Source organism: Caretta caretta, chromosome 26 (assembly GCF_965140235.1).
Source record: "Caretta caretta isolate rCarCar2 chromosome 26, rCarCar1.hap1, whole genome shotgun sequence".
NCBI lineage: Eukaryota > Metazoa > Chordata > Testudines > Cheloniidae > Caretta > Caretta caretta.
In genome coordinates this window covers 751,682-775,598 of record NC_134231.1, presented here as the reverse complement: position 1 = coordinate 775,598, position 23,917 = coordinate 751,682, and the positions used below count along the sequence as shown (strand labels likewise).

The 23,917-nt window shown below is 50.7% G+C and overlaps 1 protein-coding gene across 1 annotated transcript in view; it reads right to left on the bottom strand.

Annotated features, from left to right (window-relative positions):
* SFRP1 (secreted frizzled related protein 1) overlaps window positions 1–23,917 on the bottom strand; it is a 51,573-nt gene that overhangs the window by 13,932 nt on the left and 13,724 nt on the right. The window lies entirely within an intron of this gene.

The following is a 23,917-nucleotide window of genomic DNA, read 5'->3' as shown; positions in this document are numbered from 1 at the left end:
CAAGAGACACCTTTCAAAGCTCTTCCTCCACCTGGCTACCCCAACGCTGACACTATGGATCTCATGCTCCTTCTACCTCGGGAGGAGGGTGGGGCGTCAGAGCACTGGAGTCTATTCATCTCCCTAAGCCAATCCACTACAATAGCTATGACAGGTTACAGGCTAAACTGCGCTCCTCTCTCAAGTCAGGAGGTAGGCTGGTGAGTGGCCAGGCAAACGCCCCATACTGGGCATGGTAGGGAAGGCCACAAACCAGATGCCTCCATCAGACACTCACCACAGTGAGGGTGAACTGACAGAATGGGCAGCCTGTTCCAAGAGCGCAGGAGACCGCAGTGAAACAAGAGTCCCCCAACCTCCAAGGCTCCAGCTGCGATGAGCCAGGTCTGGTGCAAAACCCAGGCACCTTTGGAACCACAGCCCTCCAGTCCACTGGCGGGGAGCGGGTTTTATAGCGCTCCTGGCTTAACGCTGCATACCTGCGCTGGCCGCCTGCCCTGCCCAATCCCCACCCCCTGCCTGCAGAGGAAGCTAACCCTGGTCTGCCGGGGTCAGTAGAGCTCACCTGTAACCTAGTGTTGCCTCCTAAATGGGACGCCCCTCTGACAGAGAATCTCTATGCCAGGAACAGGAGTGAGGGGCCTGGGCCGGCTCAGCTCTGACGGCAGGATCGGGGGAGGCAGCGACACCTACCTGCAAGCTGGGAGGGGTGAGTCCCAGCTCATATCGATGTCCTTGTGCTAGCTCCGCTGGGGCTAGTGCTAAGAAACAGCATTGTGGCTGGAGTACCCGGGGCGTTGGGCTCAAGGCCTCAGGACAGCCCCACGGGGACCCCTGGGTCCACAGCCCCAGCTGCTGCCAGTGCCACCCAGCGACACCGCTTTCGCTCCTGCGCTAGCCTGCACAGAGCTACCCTGGGTAAGCCTACACATGCAGGGAATCACCCCACCCCACCCCAACACAGGGAGAGATCCCCTCCCTCCCCTTTGCGGGATGCATGCCAGATTTCTTTGTAAGGATTAACACAAAAAACACTCCATCCCTAAAAATCTCAGTCAGGTCCCTCTGAGGTAGGTGTTGTGCCATACGGGGAGCTCAGCTGTGACTGGCTCTTCCATCTCTAGTTAGAATCAGATTCTCTATTTACTCACCTCAGAGAGGCTGCAGCCAATTGAACTCCTGGTGGGCCAAGCAGTAGGAGTCAAGGTGAACGTGATGGCTGTGGAAAGTAACCTCCAGCACAGAAAGCCCAGGCTGCTGTGTCTAGCTATGCTGCTCCTGCTGATTCACTGAAGTCTGGCAAAACAGCCCCACGTTCTTGTAGTTCCCAGGCTCTCCTATACGGTTCTTACGCTCCAGAACCTGTCCTGGCCCTGACACTTGGGTTCCACAAATAATTCTTGGTGAAACTGGTCAAAATTTTTCAATTAAAATTTACAAATTTTAAAACAAATACTGGAAAATCATTGATGACATTTTCCCAGTTTTTCCACCCTTCTAGAGCTGACGAAAATTCCAAGTACAAAACCAAACCAGGAGAATCACGTTTTCCTTTTTTATTTTTGATCCCAGCTTTAATTCTCTGCGTGCTCTGGCTGAGCCTGCTGATGCAATGTGACAGAGGGCCCTTACCATCCCAGGGCTGGCTCCACTGGTCATGAACATTCAAACTCTGTCTGCTCCAGCAAGGCTAACTCATGTGACCTGTGACAAAACCAGCAGCGTGGGCACAGGCAAGTGACCTTGAGATCCCTCCCCAACACACGCCTCTGAATATAACACAGAGAAGGCTGAAAGGAAACTCAAAGACAAATTTCAGAGTAACAGCCGTGTTAGTCTGTATTCGCAAAAAGAAAAGGAGGACTTGTAGCACCTTAGAGACTAACCAATTTATTTGAGCATGAGCTTTCGTGAACTACAGCTCACTTCATCGGATGCATACTGTGGAAACTGCAGAAGACATTACATACACAGAGACCATGAAACAATACCTCCTCCCACCCCACTCTCCTGCTGGTAATAGCTTATCTAAAGTGATCACTCTCCTTACAATGTGTATGATAATCAAGTTGGGCCATTTCCAGCACAAATCCAGGTTTTCTCACCCGCCACCCTCCCACACACAGACTCACTCTCCTGCTGGTAATAGCCCATCCAAAGTGACCACTCTCTTTACAATGTGTATGATAATCAAGGTGGGCCATTTCCAGCACAAATCCAGGTTTTCTCACGCCCCCCCCTTTTTTTTCCAAAATCCACACACACAAACTCACTCTCCTGCTGGTAATAGCTTATCCAAAGTGACCACTCTCCTTACAATGTGTATGAAAATCAAGCTGGGCCATTTCCAGCACAAATCCAGGTTTTCTCACCCCCCACCCCCATACACACACAAACTCACTCTCCTGCTGGTAATAGCCCATCCAAAGTGACCACTCTCCCTACAATGTGCATGATAATCAAGGTGGACCATTTCCAGCACAAATCCAGGTTTTCTCACACACCCCCCACACACATACACACAAACTCACTCTCCTGCTGGTAATAGCTCATCCAAACTGACCACTCTCCTTACAATGTGTATGATAATCAAGGTGGGCCATTTCCAGCATAAATCCAAGTTTAACCAGAACATCTGGGGCGGTGGGGGGGGGTAGGAAAGAACAAGGGGAAATAGGCTACCTTGCATAATGACTTAGCCACTCCCAGTCTCTATTTAAGCCTAAATTAATAGTATCCAATTTGCAAATGAATTCCAATTCAGCAGTTTCTCCCTGGAGTCTGAATTTGAAGTTTTTTTGTTTTAAGATAGCAACCTTCATGTCTGTAATTGCGTGACCAGAGAGATTGAAGTGTTCTCTGACTGGTTTATGAATGTTATAATTCTTGACATCTGATTTGTGTCCATTTATTCTTTTACGTAGAGACTGTCCAGTTTGACCAATGTACATGGCAGAGGGGCATTGCTGGCACATGATGGCATATATCACATTGGTGGATGTGCAGGTGAACGAGCCTCTGATAGTGTGGCTGATGTTATTAGGCCCTGTGATGGTGTCCCCTGAATAGATATGTGGGCACAGTTGGCAACGGGCTTTGTTGCAAGGATAGGTTCCTGGGTTAGTGGTTCTGTTGTGTGGTATGTGGTTGTTGGTGAGTATTTGCTTCAGGTTGGGGGGCTGTCTGTAGGCAAGGACTGGCCTGTCTCCCAAGATTTGTGAGAGTGTTGGGTCATCCTTCAGGATAGGTTGTAGATCCTTAATAATTCGTTGGAGGGGTTTTAGTTGGGGGCTGAAGGTGACGGCTAGTGGCGTTCAAAGACAAAGTAATCTTCCCTGGTGCACCTCCATACTTGTACTGCACTGAAAGCCATTGGGTTGCTGTAATAACAAGCAACTGGGATTCCTGGGAAGCTCTGGGTACTAGAAAACACAGGGCTTAGCAGCTAGGGAAGGCAGGTAACTACCCTAGGTCTAATGCTGACAGCATGGCAAGTGCCCAGATGAAAAGATGAAAAGAGAGATTTGCTAACCACCAGTACGTTCTGCTAAAGTCAAGTCTACACTAGCTATGTCACAAAAGGCTTAGTGTCAGCTCCCAGCCACAAGCCACCAATCTACAGAAGAGTCAAGTGTACCATGGCTTACTGTGACCCTGCAGCTAAACTATTAGCCCTGTGGCATTACATGCATCTGCAGTCCCTGCCGTTGTCCAGAATGTGGAGTCAGGCACTAGGGAAAATCCTCCTCCATCTGCTGCAGTTTCCCAGCGCGTGCTGGCAGGGCCCCACTCCAGCACCACTGGGGGTGGGGGAAAAAGAGAGAACGGAAAAACTCGGCTTTTCCTTCAGCCTAACTGCTCCTTCCTTTAAAAACCACTCAAAGCAAGGAAACCTGCCAGGAGACACATTAGGACTGTAAGAGAAGAAGGCTGCAGGCAAGGAGCTGTCAGTCAAGGAGGAAAATAAATAGAGTGTATTGATTTTACTCCAGTTGCCACTGCAATCAGAGCCACGGGTTCAGCAGGATCCCCTCCCACTCCAGAGAAAGGGCAAGAACAATAAATAAAATCACCCAGAGAAACAGACCCAGGAATGAATCCCAGGAGGCTCCAGGATTGGCCCGGCCCGAGTGAAGAGTGAGAAGCGAAGTCTGGTCACATGCAGGGGAGCGAGATTCCTGGGAGGAGTTGTGGGAGGCCCAGGAGGGCATCCCTGCATTCCAGCCTTCATTTGTCAGTGCCCTCCGCATGGTGGAGGCACACTGAAACGAAAGCAGCACTTCCCCCGAAAGTCTCTGACACGACCAGTCCTGGAGCTGGTCTGTAGCACAAGCAAACAGTAAATAATCTCATGCGAGTCTTTGCTGCCTTCCAGCTCACGGCATCCCCAAGCCCTTCACAGGCACAATAACCCTGCGCTGACCAGGTCCAACCCACAGCAGTCGTTTGGCCCACCACTGACAGGCAGCCAAGCCCAGGGTGGGACATGGCAGCAGGCTAACACAACCCATGAGGTTAGCAAGGGAAGTGAAAGAGCCCTCTCTCCCAGACTCACAGCAGGAGCTGAAGGGAGGCTGCTGGCGCGGCAGGATCTGTAGCCATGACTCCAGAGGCTAACACACCTGCTCCTGTGAAGGGCCCTGGATGGGCTCTCGCACCCAAAGCTCAGCATTTTACCCACTGGGGGTGAGAAGCACTGAAGGGGGAAGATGACTTTATTGTTAGATTTTATCTCCCAGCTGGGGCAATGACCTGCAGTGCTGAGCCCTTTCAGGCTGGGACCAGCCCCGTTAACCAGGCACCTCCTCAGGTTGATATCCCGTCAACTGGTAGCTCTCAGGAGTTTGTGACATTCCAGTGTATAAAATGATTGAGCTCCCGGCTGGTCTCGCCATCCCCTGGAATGAGGAGAGATGCAGGGTCCTGATGGGGTAGGAAGAGCAGGGATGGCTGGGTGCATGGGCAGGAGTAACGGTGCCAAGACCCTGGCCAGGCGGTGGCAATAAGGGCTGAGATGCTCTCGGTTTGTGCCTTCAACACCAGAGTGCACTGTTTGGTCAGTGGTGTTGACAGGAGACACACATCTCATTTTATGAGTTGTCCTTTTCCCCCACTTTGAACCTGGGACCCATTCTGCTGGGAAAGGCACTCAGCTCCCAATGCAGTGCAAATCGCTGCTCCGTCTCTGACTCCCCTACTGCTGCCGCCTGTACCCACAGTGCTCTCAGATCCTGCCTACCATGCAACGTCCCCCTCCTCAGAACCCACTGCTGCCTGCCCACCCTGTCCAGGAACAGCCCCACTCTGCTGACCTTGTGTTGAGCACGCTGAAAACACAGTCCCTCTCCTGGAGAGCTGACAGCCTAATAAAAGCAGAGCTCAGAACTATCAGAGACTAGAGCTCCAGGAAAGAAGTCCCAGCTGTCGGCAGGAGCTGAGAAATGACAGTTGCAACAGGGGAGGGAGAATGGATTTTAAGGGAGACCCTTCGATTACCAAGTTTGGTTGAAGAAGCTTCCCAATTTCCCATCTTGTCTCCTTCCAAAAACCCTGAAGGATCATAGAATCATAGAATATCAGGGTTGGAAGGGACCTCAGGAGGTCATCTTGTCCAACCCCCTGCTCAAAGCAGGACCAATCCCCAACTAAACCATCCCAGACAGGGCTTTGTCAAGCCTGACCTTAAAAACTTCTAAGGAAGGAGATTCTACCACCTCCCTAGGTAACGCATTCCAGTGTTTCACCAACCTCCTAGTGAAAAAGTTTTTCCTAATATTCAACCTAAACCTCTCCCACTACAACTTGAGACCATTACTCCTCATTCTGTCCTCTTCTACCACTGAGAATAGTCTAGAACCATCCTCTCTGGAACCACCTCTCAGGTAGTTGAAAGCAGCTATCAAATCCCCCCTCATTCTTCTCTTCTGCAAACTAAACAATCCCAGTTCCCTCAGCCTCTCCTCATAAGTCATGTGTTCCAGACCCCTAATCATTTTTGTTGCCCTTCGCTGGACTCTCTCCAATTTATCCACATCCTTCTTGTAGTGTGGGGCCCAAAACTGGACACAGTACTCCAGATGAGGCCTCACCAATGTCGAATAGAGGGGGACGATCACGTCCCTCGATCTGCTCACTATGCCCCTACTTATACATCCCAAAATGCCATTGGCCCTCTTGGCAACAAGGGCACACTGCTGACTCATATCCAGCTTCTCGTCCACTGTCACCCCTAGGTCCTTTTCCGCAGAACTGCTGCCGAGACATTCGGTCCCTAGTCTGTAGCTGTGCATTGGGTTCTTCCGTCCTAAGTGCAGGACCCTGCACTTATCCTTATTGAACCTCATCAGATTTCTTTTGGCCCAATCCTCCAATTTGTCTAGGTCCCTCTGTATCCTATCCCTACCCTCCAGCGTATCTACCACTCCTCCCAGTTTAGTATCATCCGCAAATTTGCTGAGGGTGCAATCCACACCATCCTCCAGATCATTTATGAAGCTATTGAACAAAACCGGCCCCAGGACCGACCCCTGGGGCACTCCACTTGACACCGGCTGCCAACTAGACATGGAGCCATTGATCACTACCCGTTGAGCCCGACAATCTAGCCAACTTTCTACCCACCTTATAGTGCATTCATCCAGCCCATACTTCTTTAACTTGCTGACAATAATACTGTGGGAGACCGTGTCAAAAGCTTTGCTAAAGTCAAGAAACAATACATCCACTGCTTTCCCTTCATCCACAGAACCAGTTATCTCGTCATAGAAGGCGATTAGATTAGTCAGGCATGACCTTCCCTTGGTGAATCCATGCTGACTGTTCCTGATCACTTTCCTCTCATATAAGTGCTTCAGGATTGATTCCTTGAGGACCTGCTCCATGATTTTTCCGGGGACTGAGGTGAGGCTGACTGGCCTGTAGTTCCCAGGATCCTCCTTCTTCCCTTTTTTAAAGATTGGCACTTCATTAGGCGCACATTTGATCACCCTGGAAGCACATTTCGGGGTTCTCCGCAGATTCCCTCTCCGGGAAGGGCTTTGTGAAGGAGACGAAAGGCAGTTTCTGGATGTTGCTGATATAACACAAATAAAAACCAGTGCTAATCTCCAGGCATCCAGCTGCCTTGAAGGGATGATCCCCCATGGCTCCTGTGGCAATGCAAACCTCAAGGTCTCATTAAGTCGCTCCAATGAATCGAGGCCTCCATTACCAAGGGTCAGAGCCCCGCTCCTTCCGTGGATGAGGGGGACGCCGACCGTGGCGGCAGAGAGCCGCAGTCCTGGTCCCAGCGAGGACAGGTCCGCTGGCCAAGGCTGGCCAAGGCCACATGGTACCTCAAGAACCGTTGTTGTTCTGGAGCCACACACCAGGACTGAAACCAGGACTGCTGTTACTCCTGGGCTCGTGGCAGGGGACATTTCCCCACTGATCCTCCGACAGTCTGAACCGCCCAGTAGCGAATTTTCCAGGCGCTCGCAGAGCATCAGGGCTTGAGCCATGCCGTGCCAAGTACTTGGGAGTTCAGGTACTGCAACACACGCTCTGCCCCCTCCTGCAGAGCTGTGTCTCCTCCAGGGAGAACGTCCGCGTGCACTGCAGCATTTCCTCTGCTTCAGAGAGGGCTGCTTGCTCAGGACAGGACCCAAGAGTTCCTGGTGGGCCCTAGGCCCAGCTGTGGCACAGATGCTCTGCTGGTGACCTGCTCTGACTCAGTTTCCCCCCTGCAGAATGGAGCTGTGAGGATGATTGCAAAGAGCACTGAAGGCATGGAAACGCTCCATGTCACCATCTCACACAAAGCGGTCACCATTGATTCATAATGGAGATTGAGACAAATGCTGCTCTGCTGCCTGGAAGTCAGTGGTGTTGGCACAGGGGCAACCTGAAGGCACCATGTGGCCTTGGGACTCAGAAAGCCTCTGCTTTGATGGGAACTGCGCCTTGCCTGGCTTTGCCAATTGACAGTCTGGGGCAAAACTACTGCTATGACTTTAAAAGTCCCACCTCCCTTTCTCGGAAGGTCTCTCCTCACTGCCCCAGCCCCTCCAGGCCCCTCTGCATACCCCTCTGCTCCCTGCAGATCTCTGAGACCTGATTTCAAAACACAGAGCCAAAATGCCCCTTGCTACTGGCACACAGTGAAAGCCAAAACAGCAGGTCTGAGAGGCCCATATCACAGAATCATAGAATCCTAGAATATCAGGGTTGGAAGGGACCTCAGGAGGTCATCTAGTCCAACCCCCTGCTCAAAGCAGGACCAATCCCCAACTAAATCATCCCAGCCAGGGCTTTGTCAAGCCTGACCTTAAAAACCTCTAAGGAAGGAGATTCCGCCACCTCCCTAGGTAACACATTCCAGTGCTTCACCACCCTCCCAGTGAAATAGTGTTTCCTAATATCCAACCTAAACCTCCCCCACTGCAACTTGAGACCATTACTCCTTGTTCTGTCATCTGCTACCACTGAGAACAGTCTAGATCCATCCTCTTTGGAACCCCCTTTCAGGTAGTTGAAAGCAGCTATCAAATACCCCCTCATTCTTCTCTTCTGGAGACTAAACAATCCCAGTTCCCTCAGCCTCTCCTCATAAGTCATGTGTTCCAGTCCCCGAATCATTTTTGTTGACCTCCGCTGGACGCTTTCCAATTTTTCCACATCCTTCTTGTAGTGTAGGGCCCAAAACTGAACACAGTACTCCAGATGAGGCCTCACCAATGTCGAACAGAGGGGAACGATCACATCCCTCGATCTGCTGGCAATGCCCCTACTTATACATCCCAAAATGCCATTGGACTTCTTGGCAACAAGAGCACACTGTTGACTCATATCCAGCTTCTCGTCCACTGTAACCCCTAGGTCCTTCTCTGCAGAACTGCGGCCGAGCCATTCAGTCACTAGTCCGTAGCGGTGCATTGGATTCTTCCGTCCTAAGTGCAGGACTCTGCACTTGTCCTTGTTGAACCTCATCAGATTTCTTTTGGCCCAATCCTCTAATTTGTCTAGGGCCCTCTGTATCCTATCCCTACCCTCCAGTGTATCTACCTCTCCTCCCAGTTTAATGTCATCTGCAAACTTGCTGAGGGTGCAATCCACACCATCCTCCAGATCATTAAGGAAGATACTGAACAAAACCGGCCCCAGGACCGACCCTTGGGGCACTCCGCTCGATACCGGCTGCCAACTAGACATGGAGCCATTAATCACTACCCGTTGAGCACGACAATCTAGCCAGCTTTCTATTCCCCTTATAGTCCATTCATCCAGCCCATACTTCTTTAACTTCCTGGCAAGAATATTGTGGGAGACCATGTCAAAAGCTTTGCTAAAGTCAAGGAACAACATGTCCACTGCTTTCCCCTAATCCACAGAGCCAGTTATCTCGTCATAGAAGGCAATTAGATTAGTCAGACATGACTTACTCTTGGTGAATCCATGCTGACTGTTCCTGATCAGTTTCCTCTCCTCTAAGTTCTTCAGAACTGATTCCTTGAGGACATGCTCCATGATTTTTTCCAGGGACTGAGGTGAGGCTGACTGGCCTGTAGTTCCCAGGATCCTCCTCCTTCCCTTTTTTAAAGATGGGCACTACATTAGCCTTTTTCCAGTCGTCCGGGACCTCCCCCGATCGCCATCAGTTTTCAAAGATAATGGCCAATGGCTCTGCAATCACATCCGCCAACTCCTTTGGCACTCTCGGATGCAGCGCATCCAGCCCCATGGACTTGTGTTCATCCAGCTTTTCTAAATCCCGAACCACTTCTTTCTCCACAGAGGGCTGGTCACCTCCTCCCCATGCTGTGCTGCCCAGTGCAGCAGTCTGGGAGCTGACCTTGTTCGTGAAGACGGAGGCAAAAACAGCATTGAGTACATTAGCTTTTTCCACATCCTCTGTCACTAGGTTGCATCCCTCATTCAGTAAGAGACCCACACTTTCCTTGGCTTTCTTCTTGTTGCTAACATACCTGAAGAAACCCTTCTTGTTACTCTTAACATCTCTTGCTAGCTGCAACTCCAGGTGTGATTTGGCCTGCCTGATTTCACTCCTGCATGCCCGAGCAATATTTTTATACTCATCCCTGGTCATTTGTCCAATCTTCCACTTCTTGTACGCCTCTTTTTTGTGTTTAAGATCAGCAAGGATTTCACTGTTAAGTTGGTCGCCTGCCATATTTACTATTCTTTCTACACATCGGGATGGTTTCTCCCTGTAACCTCAATAAGGATTCTTGAAAATACAGCCAGCTCTCCTGGACTCCTTTCCCCCTCATGTTATTGTCCCAGGGGATCCTGCCCATCAGTTCCCGGAGGGAGTCAAAGTCTGCTTTTCTGAAGTCCAGGGTCCGTATTCTGCTGCTCTCCTTTCTTCCTTGTGTCAGGATCCTGAACTCGACCATCTCATGGTCACTGCCTCCCAGGTTCCCATCCCCTTTTGCTTCCCCTACTAACTCTTCCCCATTTGTGAGCAGCAGGTCAAGAAGAGCTCTGCCCCTAGTTGGTTCCTCCAGCACTTGCACCAGGAAATTGTCCCCTACCCTTTCCAAAAACTTCCTGCATTGTCTGTGCACTGCTGTATTGCTCTCCCAGCAGATATCAGGGTGATTGAAATCTCCCATGAGAACCAGGGCCTGCGATCTAGTAACTTCCATTAGTTGCCGGAAGAAAGCCTCATCCACCTCATTCCCCTGGTCTGGTGGTCTATAGCAGACTCCCACCACGACATCACCCTTGTTGCTCATGCTTCTAAACTTAATCCAGAGGCAATCAGGTTTTTCTGCAGTATCGTACCGGAGCTCTGAGCAGTCATACTGCTCCCTTACATACAGTGCAACTCCCCCACCTTTTCTGCCCTGCCTGTCCTTCCTGAACAGCTTATATCCATCCATGACAGTACTCCAGTCATGTGAGTTATCCCACATCAGACTGAGGCTTTCTCTAAAGCTGCACAAAGAAACGTCTTTAACACTGGCAAGTGCATTCTCCAGCCTTGTTACCAGCCAGTAAGCAATCCTCCAATCCAAACGTCACCCCCGCGTGGGCTAGTGAACCTGTGCTCATGTTAAACGGGGATCTCAGAGATCCCACACAGAGGGTTCACCCCACGGCAGATACAGCAGTACCAGCCCCAGTTCTGCCAACTGCCTTCCAAAAACACAGGCCTTGGACCAAGCGCAGCGCTCGAGCCATGAACATCTAACCGCAGCTGCACCCACACGAGGCCTGTGTGTGGAAGTACACAGGGCAGGAGCCTGCTGGACCTGGGGCCGTATCATCCCAACACACCCCAGTTACACTGGGGCTGCCTGGCTTGCTCCCCCCACTGCTCAGGGAGAGGGGAATGAATCACAAAGAAGCGTCTATTGCAGCCCGGGACCCAGGAGCTTGTCAGAAGCGACTGGGAGTCAGGGAAGAGCAGCCTGGATCAGAGATTCACCCCTGCCAGGAGTGAACTATTCCCCCTCTTCCAACCTCACTCCCCTCAGACAGCTCTGGAGTGAACATCAGCTTGGTCCCTGAGAAGTGGCTAGCCAGGGCGTGGCTCTCTAGCTCTGCTCCTTGGCGGGTTGTGCTTCTCCCCTTGGATACGGGGGAGAAGTGTCACTCCATGACAGGGTCCCACTCCACTTCCCGCAATGGAAGAGCGAGGACAGCACAATCCCAACCACAAGCATCTGTTAACACATCAGTGTTCACATGACACCTGTTTCCAGAGCTGGCGTTCCTTTGCAGGCACAGACTGTAACATTAGCCGCCGTTCCCACACGCAGAACACCCCAGTCCCATGCCATGATCCCACTAAACTGCCACCTTGTGGAGGTTACAACCGTCCCTTTGTCCTTCACACGATTGCTGCAGTTAGGACCACATGCCCTTAGCAGGTGGTCAGGGGGAAAGCACCTGACAAGGTGCAGTGTCTGCTGCTGAGGCAAGGCTGATCCCATGGGCCACTTTCAACAATCTCAACCTTGAAGGTGGTTGTTAAAGCTGGGTGCAGCTGCATAACTGAGATGTTACCCTTGCACAGAGAAACTGCGAGCTGCCTGGGGCAGGGCCAGGTATTCCGTAGTTCAGGGTTTGTCACAATGGGGCCTTGATCCCTGAGATGGGTCTTTAGATGCTACCATAATAACAACAATAATAATCACAGGTGTTAAGGAATGAAGTCCCACGTGCATTACAAGGGCTGGAAGAACCATTCAAAGCCCCATTTCTTCCCAGCAGCACTGATGTTACGAGAAAGGACATTAGGAAAAGCAGCTCCTCTAGCCTCAGCTTAGCTGTGCATGGCCCTGCTTTTGACCTTGGGATTCCCAACAGGTGCTGGGCTTTGTAGCCGGGTGTCACAGACAGGCTGAGTTGCGAATGTTCTCCTTTATCTTCCCACTCCTATGAACCATGCCAGGCCCTACCTTTCAGAACTCCTTCCAGACTCGACTCCTAGACCCAACGACTCTCCTCTTCGGAGAGTTGTGAAGTATTTTGCCGGTTATTTCACCATCATAAGAAGGTGAGGAGGGGAGAGCTGTTCTGGCAGAGCGTTTGCCATCATAGCTGGAAATGTGTGAGCACCACTTTCACACCACCCAGCTGCTGTGGAAACCTCACCCGCCATCAGCCTTCTGGTTACACAGGGAAATGCTTCCTATTCATAACAAGGGAAAAAAATCATATTTTGCAGTGAAGCTATTCAGTTCATTGGGTTCATCAGGGGTTCATCGCTCAAGGCTGTGTGAAAATAGACCCCAAAGTGCCAACAGAAAGCTCTCTGGGCAGCCCCTGGGAAAGTACAGGGGGCTGTGACCCCATCAGACATCAGAAGTGTAGCAAGGTCTGGCTGCACCAGAACTCAGAGGAGAAGCCTCCAGGGAACCGTCGGCTCTCCAGGAAGTGGTGCTTCCCAGTGAGTCAGTGCTGGTGTTAGGGGGCTGCTGGAGGTGCCGTCTTCCACATGAAATGCAACACTGGGCTCCTCACCACTTGTGCTCATAAAAGATCCCCCTAGCACTTTTTCCAGGCCTCAGCGTGTGAACCCCAATGTCCTGACTCCCTATCATTCCTCCTGTGGTTTCAAATGGATACAGCGTTCTTCACTCCATGTCCTAATTAGCTGCATAGTGTTGCTGTGTGCTGTTAAACTGCTGCTGCCTCCCACCCCAGACATGACTGCATTTCAGCAGTGGGTGAGACAATGCTTAAGCCTAGTCTGTAAATGCCATGGGGATGCAGGCAAAGCTTTAGAAGTGTAAACTAGAATTACAAGAATGAATGGGAAAAGGCTGCAGAGAGCAGAGAGGTGTGGTGGACCCAGTGACAGCTGCCCTTTATAGCAAGCTTTAGTTTAAACATTTATTGTATGCGTCTGGCTTTGACAGAGAATCTGTAACCTGCCAGTTACCAGTGTTTACCTTGGTGGAAATTCACGAGAAATCTCAATCTGAACAGTTTAGAGTTTATTTTAGTGCCAGATAAACAGTTCTGCTTGATAAATCACCCATGTGACAGTACCCCTCAAAGACTAAACAAAGATCTCAAGCACAATCCAGAGCTCTTTGAGGAACTTTCCAAAAGCTAATGCATCCTTAATTGGTTGCTCTTAACAGGTTGGAGCAGATGCCCAGGGCAGGATCTGAAATGTGCTGACACTCCTCCTGTCACTTTCCTCTCTGTTAAAGCCACAGGTAAGATTTACTGTTTCTAAATGGTGCTGCTTGCCAAGGGCGCTGAAGGTGTTAGCTAAATACCAGGAACATCTGTGGGGAGAGAGGAAATGAACTTACACAGTTCCAGGGATGGAGAGGACGAGAATCAAGAACATTAGAGCCATTCACTGAAAAAATGACTTGTCCTCCAAAGTCTTTCTTGTAGGTGAACGGGAGAGACCTCTCTGAACAGCTAAGCAGATGCCTTACCTATGGTTGGGCTAAAAAGAAAGGGCTGGATTGATGAAGAAAGACATTGCAGATAGATGTGACGGTGCGATTGGGGCTCTAGGCACTTCTGAAAGTTCCCAGCTTTTCCTCTGGAGAGGAAATTGGTAACAGGCTCATGTGCTGTTTGAAACTGTGCACCTAAGGCAGGAGCAGCAAGATGCTAGGACATCTCCTCCTGGTGCCATGGGAAGTATTGAAGCCAATTGCCTCCGTGCAAATCAGAATCCTGCCTCTGTGTCACCTTCACATGCCTGGCAAGTCTTTAGTGACACCTGTGACAAAGTTCCTCCTCTACCTTGCTGGGTCTTGCACTTATCAGCGGATTTGCTTGCCTTGCAGCTTCACGGCAGCCCTCAGCTTGGCCGTTTTTCTGAACCCACAGTCCAGGTCAACTCCTCCTGCGTCTGACCAGGAGTTGGGAGGTTTGGGGGGAACCCGGGCCTGCCCTCTACTCCGGGTTCCATCCCAGGGCCCTGTGCAATGCAGCTGTCTAGAGTGCCTCCTGGAACAGCTGTGCGACAGCTACAACTCCCTGGGCTACTTCCCCATGGCCTCCTCCCAACCCCTTCTTTATCCTCACCATAGGACCTTTCTCCTGGTGTCTGATAATGCTTGTACACCTCAGTCCTCCAACAGTCCGCGTTCTCACTCTCAGCTCCTAGTGCCTCTCGCTCCCAGCTCCTCACACATACACCACAAACTGAAGTGAGCTCCTTTTTAAAACCCAGGTGCCATGATTAGCCTGCCTTAATTGATTCTAGCAGCTTCTTGATTGGCTGCAGGTGTTCTAATCAGCCTGTCTGTCTTAATTGTCTCCAGAAGGTTCTTGATTGTTCTGGAACCTTCCCTGTTACCTTACCCAGGGAAAAGGGACCTACTTAACCTGGGGCTAATATATCTGCCTTCTATTACTCTCCTGTAGCCATCTGGCCTGACCCTGTCACACACCAAAAAGACTTTTATAAAAGTATAACACGGTAACCCAGGTCCTTGCACAAAGCCTGGCTGGGTAGTCTGCTATCCCATGACCAACCACTGCAAGCTCCCTTGTCATTACAAGTAAATGACATAGACAAAAGACAGTCATTGGTCAAAACAAGGACAAGCCATGAAGTGAATGGCAGGATGGATAAAGACGACTGGTGGATTAGCTTCACCTGCTGCTGACCCTCTTTCATGCAAGAGTGGCCAGAGTTGAGCCAGAGGTCCAGTGCCCAGACCTCCCTGCCACATGAACAAGGGAACAAGACACGAACGGTTCACGTCCCCTCCCGCTATGGCAGGAAGTCATGGCAGGTGTTCACAGAATTCCATCCTGCCCCCCTTCCCCCTCCCCAGTATGAATGGAACACGCTGCCCACCAGCACATTTGCAGCTACCTTGAATTAACTAAGTCGTTAAGTGTCTCTTATTCCCACCCTCCTGACTGGGCAGGTTTGGAAGCAGCGTTATTAACCCTCCTCAGGACTTCCACCTACTGGAGAGAAGAAACACACCAGCAGGAGCTGGAACATGAACTACAGCTGCATGAACCGTGAATCTGTCCCCAGAAGAACAGCAGTGAAAACGGACATGGCCACGAAAGGATATAAAAACCCGGCCACCTTCCCATTGTCACTGAGATTCACCAGCTGCCAGGCGGGACCAGGAAACTCATCCACAACAGGTTTCAGAGGAACAGCCGTGTTAGTCTGTATCCGCAAAAAGAAAAGGAGGACTTGTGGCACCTTAGAGACTAACCAATTTATTTGAGCATGAGCTTTCGTGAGCTACAGCTCACTTCATCGGATGCATACCGTGGAAACTGCAGCAGACTTTATATATACACAGAGAATATGAAACAATACCTCCTCCCACCCCACTGTCCTGCTGGTAATAGCTTATCTAAAGTGATCACTCTCCTTACAATATGTATGATAATCAAGTTGGGCCATTTCCAGCACAAATCCAGGTTTTCTCACCCGCCGCCCCACACACACAAACTCACTCTCCTGCTGGTAATAGCTTATCTAAAGTGACCACTCTCTTTACAATGTGTATGATAATCAAGTTGGGCCATTTCCAGCACAAATCCAGGTTTTCTCACCCCCTCCCCCAAAAACACACACACACACACACACACACAAACTCACTCTCCTGCTGGTAATAGCCCATCCAAAGTGACCACTCTCCCTACAATGTGCATGATAATCAAGGTGGGCCATTTCCAGCATAAATCCAAGTTTAACCAGAACGTCTGGGGGGAGGGGGGGGAGGAAAAAACAAGGGGAAATAGGCTACCTTGCATAATGACTTAGCCACTCCCAGTCTCTATTTAAGCCTAAATTAATAGTATCCAATTTGCAAATGAATTCCAATTCAGCAGTTTCTCCCTGGAGTCTGGATTTGAAGTTTTTTTGTTGTAAGATAGCGACCTTCATGGCATGTAATTACAGATAAGCTATTACCAGCAGGAGAGTGAGTTTGTGTGTGTTTGTGTGTTTTTGGGGGGAGGGGGAGTTTGAGAAAACCTGGATTTGGTTAGTCTCTAAGGTGCCACAAGTACTCCTTTTCTTCATCCACAACAGACACCAGTCATGTGCTGATCAGCTTATTGGAACCTTTCCTAGACTTGGGAGAGCATTTTGTTTTCAAATAGAAACAGTTTCTGGGACAGCCAGGGGAAAGAGGCATTGGGAAAAGAGAGGAGGGGGTTGCACTTCAGACCTGCAACAGCTTCAGCGCTTGTTTAAAAAATACAGATACACCTCAGAGTCATGCTGGTTTGGGAAACAAAGACTGACTTCCAGGTGACTTGGAATGGCTGAAAGAATTGTCCAACCCAGGCTTGGGAGAGAAAAATCCACCAATGACAACATGGGGAAATACACTAGTATCTGGTGCCAGATGGATGCATTCACGACGTTATGATGTAACAGAGCTCCTGTGTGATGTCATTGCTAAAACAACTTTCTTTCAGATTACATTTGTGACCAGTACACACTAACCCTATGCCTCTTTCCTGTACCTGGGACTAACAAAGAAGTTGAAAGTATGCTGCAGTAGTTTGGTGTTGTCATGATGCTTGTTTTATTCATTTAAATATCTCGCTCATTGCATTGGTTTGATTTTGCATTTTTCTTGAAAAATTAATAAAAAACATTATTTTTTAAAAATGGCCAGACATGGCACATGTATTTCCATAATAGTCCAGTCTATGAAAACTTCAGGCCAAATAAAATGAGTCCCAGAGACTATATTATCCTGCAGCCACACACACTGCGGTGGGTTTACAGATCTGGTTATTGAACTCCAAATGATCTGGGATCCTGAGGACACCAGGAATTCAAGATCTGTCAAATCACAGTAAAACTGCAGGATCTTACAGTGATCTGAAGACACCGTAACTCTGGTTCTGATCATATGAATTTTTATAATTATATTTCAATGGATGTGCATATGCAGGCATTGCCAATGGGCAATGGACTCTAGGTAGATTTTAGCAGATACCACTAACCCCAGGGTTCTAGATCTACATTGTTGAGGGGGGCTCCCCCCACCTTCCACTCCCAAGTGATTTATATATTTTATACCCCAGAATAATATCTGAGTAGAGCCAATAGGAATATTCCTGAGAGCTGCTGGTTGGGGCATGAGCCCTCTGGCAGCACCTAAGAGTCTGCCTACACTGCAGTTAGACCCCCGCAGCTGGGCAGGCTCATGGGGCTCTGGCCAAAGGACTGTTTAACTGCGGTGTAGACGATTGGGCTCTGGTTGCAGTCTGAGCTTTTGGACCCTCCCACCTCGCAGGGTCCTAGAGCCTGTTCTAAGTTTAACCCAACTGCTTCATCTCCCCACAAACACTACGAGACCTGAGGGGAGGCAGCTACATGGGCAGCCTGGCCCAGGAAATTGTCTCCAAAGGAGTATTTCCGCCCCATGGACTCTGTTGCAACAGAGTTTCTCGATAATCAGACTGCTATATGGGTTAGTTAATGTCCTGGGCTGCTCCACTAAGGGCCTGAATACTTCTGGTTTGGCCACCCTGGTGTGTTGTGTAACCATCCCAGCATTTGGGAAGAATATTCAGAACAAGACACTGATGACAAGCATGTGGTTAAAAGTTTATTTCCCTTCCCACTGTTTGCCCACCATGGAGATGCCACAATGGCTCATTCCTCACATTCCAGTCTCTGTGGATGTAAGGTGCATTGCAGGGACTTCCAGGAACAATGAGAAACAGTTGTTCTGAGCCTGCCAGCCCGACTTCAGGGGAACAGCTCTTCCTCCCAGGTTTATTTATTTTTGCTCTGAGCGAAGTGGGTTTCTAGATGCTACACTTTCCCTTTAAGTGCACCTGCTCTGGTGCCAAGGCATTGCTTGTAGCTGTTCCCTGCACTCAAACATGAAGTACAGGTTGGCGTTCTGGGTTTGCTAGCAGTTGCTTGGAAGTTTCTTTGCTGACTCACTACCCATGGGGCTCAGCAGGCATGGACCCCTCCTCTCTTCTGGCAAAGCCATAGCTAGCTCTAACAAAATACCATGGCATTTGCTTGGGTCCCAAGTGGAGTCTGCCCCTTTCCAAACACAGACTAAGCAAGAGCAAAGACTGGGTGTGCAATGTACTGCTGGCTCCAATTGCTGCAGTCAACTCAGCGGCTGAGTTGCAAAGTCCAGAAGTGCACCTGAGCCGCAATATAAAGAGCGGGCATGATCAGTGTGGGAAATAGGATTGCTAAAAGACAAGGGAGACGTCTAACAGCAAAGAAAAGCCTCTGTTTATGGACAGAGCAAACCAGCCAGCAGGCAGCAAGTGCTGCTGTCTGAGATCAAGCCCAGCAATGAGGAGAAGCTGCATCTGAGACTCGATGGGAGAAGGATGTGACACACCTCTGGGAAAGCTCTATCACCATGTGATGCTAGAGAGGCCAAAAGGGAATTGCTGAACAGTGGGAGAAGATAGACGGAGTCGACAGTCCAGTGCAGAGACATGATCTTATGGGAAACAGGAATGACACTTTCCATATTCCTCTCCTGGGATAAGGAAAATTATAGACGTTGGTATTCAGCTGCTAACGATCATGTAGCCTGATTTCTAGGACCACAGAAATCTCCAGACCAGATCAGACCAGGGCCCCATCTAGCCTGGTATCCTGTCCCTGGCAGTAGCTGGTACCAGCTGCTCCAAAGCAAGGTGCAAGAACCCTGCAGTGTGGGAGTGATGGGCTAACCTGCCCCCAGGAAGTTTCCTCCCTACCCCCAATAGCCAGAGAATGGTGCCTGCCCTACAGCAGGAGAGTTTGTATCCCTTCCCAAAATTTGTTCAATTTTACTGCAACAGCTCCAGATATTAGTTTCACCTGTATGAATATAAATCCCTTTTTGAATGCTGTTAAACTCTTGGCCTCAATAATATCTTGTGGCAGTGAGTTCCACCAGATAACTGCGAGTGTGAAAAAATATTTCCTCTGATCAGTTTGGAATTAGCCTCCTTTCCATTTCCTGGTTCCAGTGCTTTGAGACAGGGACAAGAGACAATCCCCAGCAGCCTCCTCTGTCCCATTATTTACTTTGAATACTTTAACCATGTTCCCCCTTATTCATCTCTCTCTACAGTAATCAATAGTCTCAACATGAAAGTCAGACAAAGCCCTGGCTGGGATGATTTAGTTGGGGATTGGTACTGCTTTGAGCAGGGGATTGAACTAGATGACCTCCTGAGGTCCCTTCCAACCCTGATATTCTATGATTCAGGAGACTGAGAGGAGACCCGTGCAATGGGGCAGAACTCAGACTGCCTTCTCTCCCCTGATCAAGCATTTCTAAAGACAGCAGGCTTGCAGGCTGGCTGCCATATTGAATTCAAACTCCACTTTGGCTTCCCCATCTGTTACTTGATCTGGTCTGAAGCATATGCATTCCTGGGAAACGATTACATAGGTTTTCCTGTCTGTTTTTCCCTGTTGGAAAAAATCTGCCTTGAACTTGGGACATTTGGCCAATCAAACCTGCGGAGAGTCACGCATTCATTGCCAGCAGAAAGGATAATGAGGCCTGCATGCTGAGCAGGTTTGGGATTGCATAGCACCCTTTGGCACAAATGCTAATCCCTGAGGAATGCACACCTTGTTCATAAGGCCTTTAAGAACCTTCCAGGAACGTTACGTTTACCAGCAAAGATGTCAAAAACAGTCAATGCTGGTTTGATCTGAGAAAACTAATATTTTTCCCTACACTATTTTTCATTAAGTTCTGTTTAGCTATGATTGTCTGCCTCACATCCTAAACCACCAGCTCTGCATTCTTTTCCTCATTGCTCAACACTAGCAACATAAGGGCTTATTTTTGCTTTCCATAGCTGCAAAAGTTGCACATGGGTTTGGCAGACGAACGCAGAGTTGATAAAAGGAAGCCAGCAGAACAGGCCACCATTGGGGATTTGCACTCGCTCATTGCTGCAAGTTTGTGTCTTGTCCACAAAAGCAAGAATCAAAGCTGGAATGTGACACTTTGAAGTAGATAATGGAGTGAACCAAATTCACTGCACAGCCACGCCCGAGCAGCCACTCAGGACAGGCCTCCCTCTTCATCTCCCACCCCAAGCCTACCACAAGCCTTCAGGAGGCTCAGAAAGTCTGGTGTGGTATTCCTCCTTCCTGCTCCAAAAGGGGCAAGGGGGAGCAGCACAGCACAGCCTTCTCAGCTAGTGTCCTCTGCCTAGATATCCGAGCACGAGGAGGCCTTGCAAGTCCTGAAGAGCAGTCTGGCAGGCCAAAGGAGCTCAGAGAAGCATCCAAACTTTTGGGTGCATCTGGATGACTCTGAAGTTCTAAGCCAGGCTGTCACCCTGCAGCTCCACTCCCCATGGGAGCACCTGGGCAGATGTGCTAGGCAATGCAAGGAGTCATGGGACAAGGCAACGTAGTTCCCCTGACCCTGCTCACACTTGTCTGCATTGCACTAGCCATGTGGCACACACTTGCCTTGTGGGCTTTAGGCTGCATATTGTGGGACCAGCTAGCAACAGACTCTAGACTCTTCATAGACTCTAAGGTGAGAAAGGACCAATATGATCACTAGTCTGACCTCTTGCATCACACAGACTCACCCAGGAAAGCCACTGAAGCCCTATCAACATCACAGCTCAGCCAGCTGGAGTTACAGCCACATTCGAGAAACCCACATCTGAGTCCAAACCTTCACACACACACCCCCATTCAACAATGGGGACACCTGCCCTAGGACTTTTGGACGATGTCTTAAAGCAATAGTTTAAAGTACCCAGCATTCTGGGTTACCAGGTGCCGGGGTAGGGCAGGGGGTCGTTTGTGTGTCTCCTGGGGTGTTATTCATTTGAGGACCAGAGGAGAAAGGCAGAGTGACCCACTGAGGGGAGCCATAGGGAGATCTCTCTGTCTCTCTCAGGCAGGGGCAATGCTGATTGACAGCTTCCTCTTTTTACCGAATGAGGAGGAATTATCACAAAGACAGTGGCCTGGGAGGATCTTTGGAAAGGCTGTGGTTCCTCTGCTCTGCGCTGGCTCCATAGAACTGTCCATCTCAGCGCTGACCGGGATTGTGCCTGGACACCCCTGCTCCCCGGCGCTGGTGAATGGCCGGCCAATCAGATAACTGACTGGCTGAACCTTCCTGACCTCTGGCTCCAAGCAGAGACGGGGGGGCTGTGAGCAATAGAGCAGCTATTGTAAACACACAGGCTGCCCCATGGGGCTGCAGGAGGAGGGGGCTGAAGTCTGGATGGCTCCTGCAAATGGCAGAGGCCAGGGCAGTTTGGAGGGGAAATGCTGCATTTTACATGAAAATGGAGTAACTGAGGACACTGGCTGGCTCTACGACGTGTCAGCAGCACCAGCCTGTCCCACATCAGCCAGGGAGCTCAGAGCATTCATTTCAACCAGTCCTGGACTCATTGGCCACCTGACGGGCACACCTGAGCCCCTGAAGCTCTAGACTGGCCAGTGAGGGTACAGCCCAGCACAGACGATGGCCCCGAACCAACCACTTTGCTGACAGCCTGACTCTGTCCCCTCCACTTCGGCCGGACCAAGCTGGCCTCCTCTCTGCAATGGCCAGGGAAACCTGCTAGAAATCCTGCAGACTCCTCCCCTGTCTCACGCATGGCCAGGGAAACCTGCTAGAAGTTTACTCTGTAAGAATCACTGGTGACTGGGAGGCATCTGGAGGGAGTTTCCTTCCCACATGGGTCAAAAATGCTCCTGCTTGAACAGTGAGCAGTGCCTGAGCTCCAGCAGAGCGTGGGCGCTGGGCCCCTTCTTTGCAGAGCAGCTCAGCCCAGCTGGGAGGCTGCATCTCTCTGCGTGGGGAATACGCTCTTCCCCTCTCCTCCAGCCGAGGCTGCAGGTGCAAGACTCCTGGGATGTCACTCGCAGTTACTAATCTTACTTACGCTCCAGGCAGAGAGCCAGCTCAGCTCGGCTGCAGCCTTCCCCAAGGCAGACCACAGGCTGACTGGCCGGGACACAAATTCCCCACACGGATGGCTTTAGAGCCAGAGACACTGTCAAAACAGAAATGTGCTAAGGCTCCGGGGAAGCCACGTTAACCCTGGAGCACCGAACAATCTTTACAGCAACCACCGAACCCCCTCTGCGCCCTGTGACCAACACAGACACTAGGCGATGTCTCCTACAGCGCAGAGTTAACAGGGTGAGGAGGCGTTATTCAGGAGGGGCTGCCCCATTTCTGCACAGGGGACCCGCCCGCGCTAGAGGCAAGGCCATGAAATGCCCCTAGCAGGGTCTAGTAGGGATGCGCAGCCTCCCAGGGAGAGCCCCCAGAGAAAGAGAGAGGCGAAGAGTAGGGCCTTCAGGCACGGGCAGTGGGGAGGCTGTTGGGTGAAGGAGTAGAACCGGAGCCAGGCCATTGCAGCTCTGGAGAGACAAGGGAAGAAGTAATCTGGGTGAGGTGGGTGATGGCTGGGGTTTGCAGAGTGGCACAGGGAACAATAAGTGACTTCTGGCTGTCAGAGACCTTATCAAGTCCTGTGAAATCACAATAGCCAGGTCAGAGAGATTGCGAGACCCCCTGGTGTTCTTGCCTCTGCTCCAGGCGAGCAGGCCCCGGGACTGCATGTAACTGCGCGGAGTGGAGGACTCTGCAGAAAAAAAGTCTTGGTTTTGGATGAATAACCACAGGGCCCACTGTGTAAGGCGGAGAAGGGCAAAACACCACAGGGGAAACCGAGTTCTCTCCCCCCCGAACAGGAGTGGGGGAGTTTCCCCCTCCACAATCCCAGCCCCAAAACTCAGCTGCACGTGGGCCCAGGTTAGCAAAGCCAGGCAGGATCCACGATCTGGGAATGCGCCCCTTCCACTTCCCACTGCCGCCACCTCCCCAGCTTCCCTGTGTCACTAAGTCTGAGTCACTCAAACTCCAGGACCCAGCTGTGTCCCGGCTGTAAGCACCCGAGCTCTTTATCCCTCACTGCCTGCCCTCCCGTTAGCCTCCTGATCTCTCCGCTCCCCTCTCCCGGCCTCCCACAGCACAACAGTGACATCTAGGGGCATGTCCATTTACTAGAGAGAAACCTGCCACCCAAGTGCCTCAGGGAGGCCCGGCTGGGGTGACATTGCAGCTTCCTGGGCCGGCGGGGAGGCACCCCAGGGAGCCAATCCCCCACTGCCCTGTTACTTGAGTGGCCATGCTCCCCACTGCCAACTTGGGGTGCCATTCCGCTGCTCCAGGCCAGTAGCCCTGGGCACTGGGGTAGATGATGACATGGGCAGAGGACACGTACAGGGTCAGGCCCTGCTCCTGGGTGCGATTAGCTCTCTTCTGCACAGCTCAGAGGGAGCAGTCCCAGACTCGGCTCCATGCAGCTCCAGCACCAAAGACACTTTGTGGGCAGTGCACTTCCAGTCTGATAATGAGACTCAGCGGAACAGCCATGGCCGCCCCAGGGGAACTTCCAGCCGGGCTCCTGCTGGCTCAGCAGGGTGGATCCACATTAGTTTTTGATGCAAGCACCA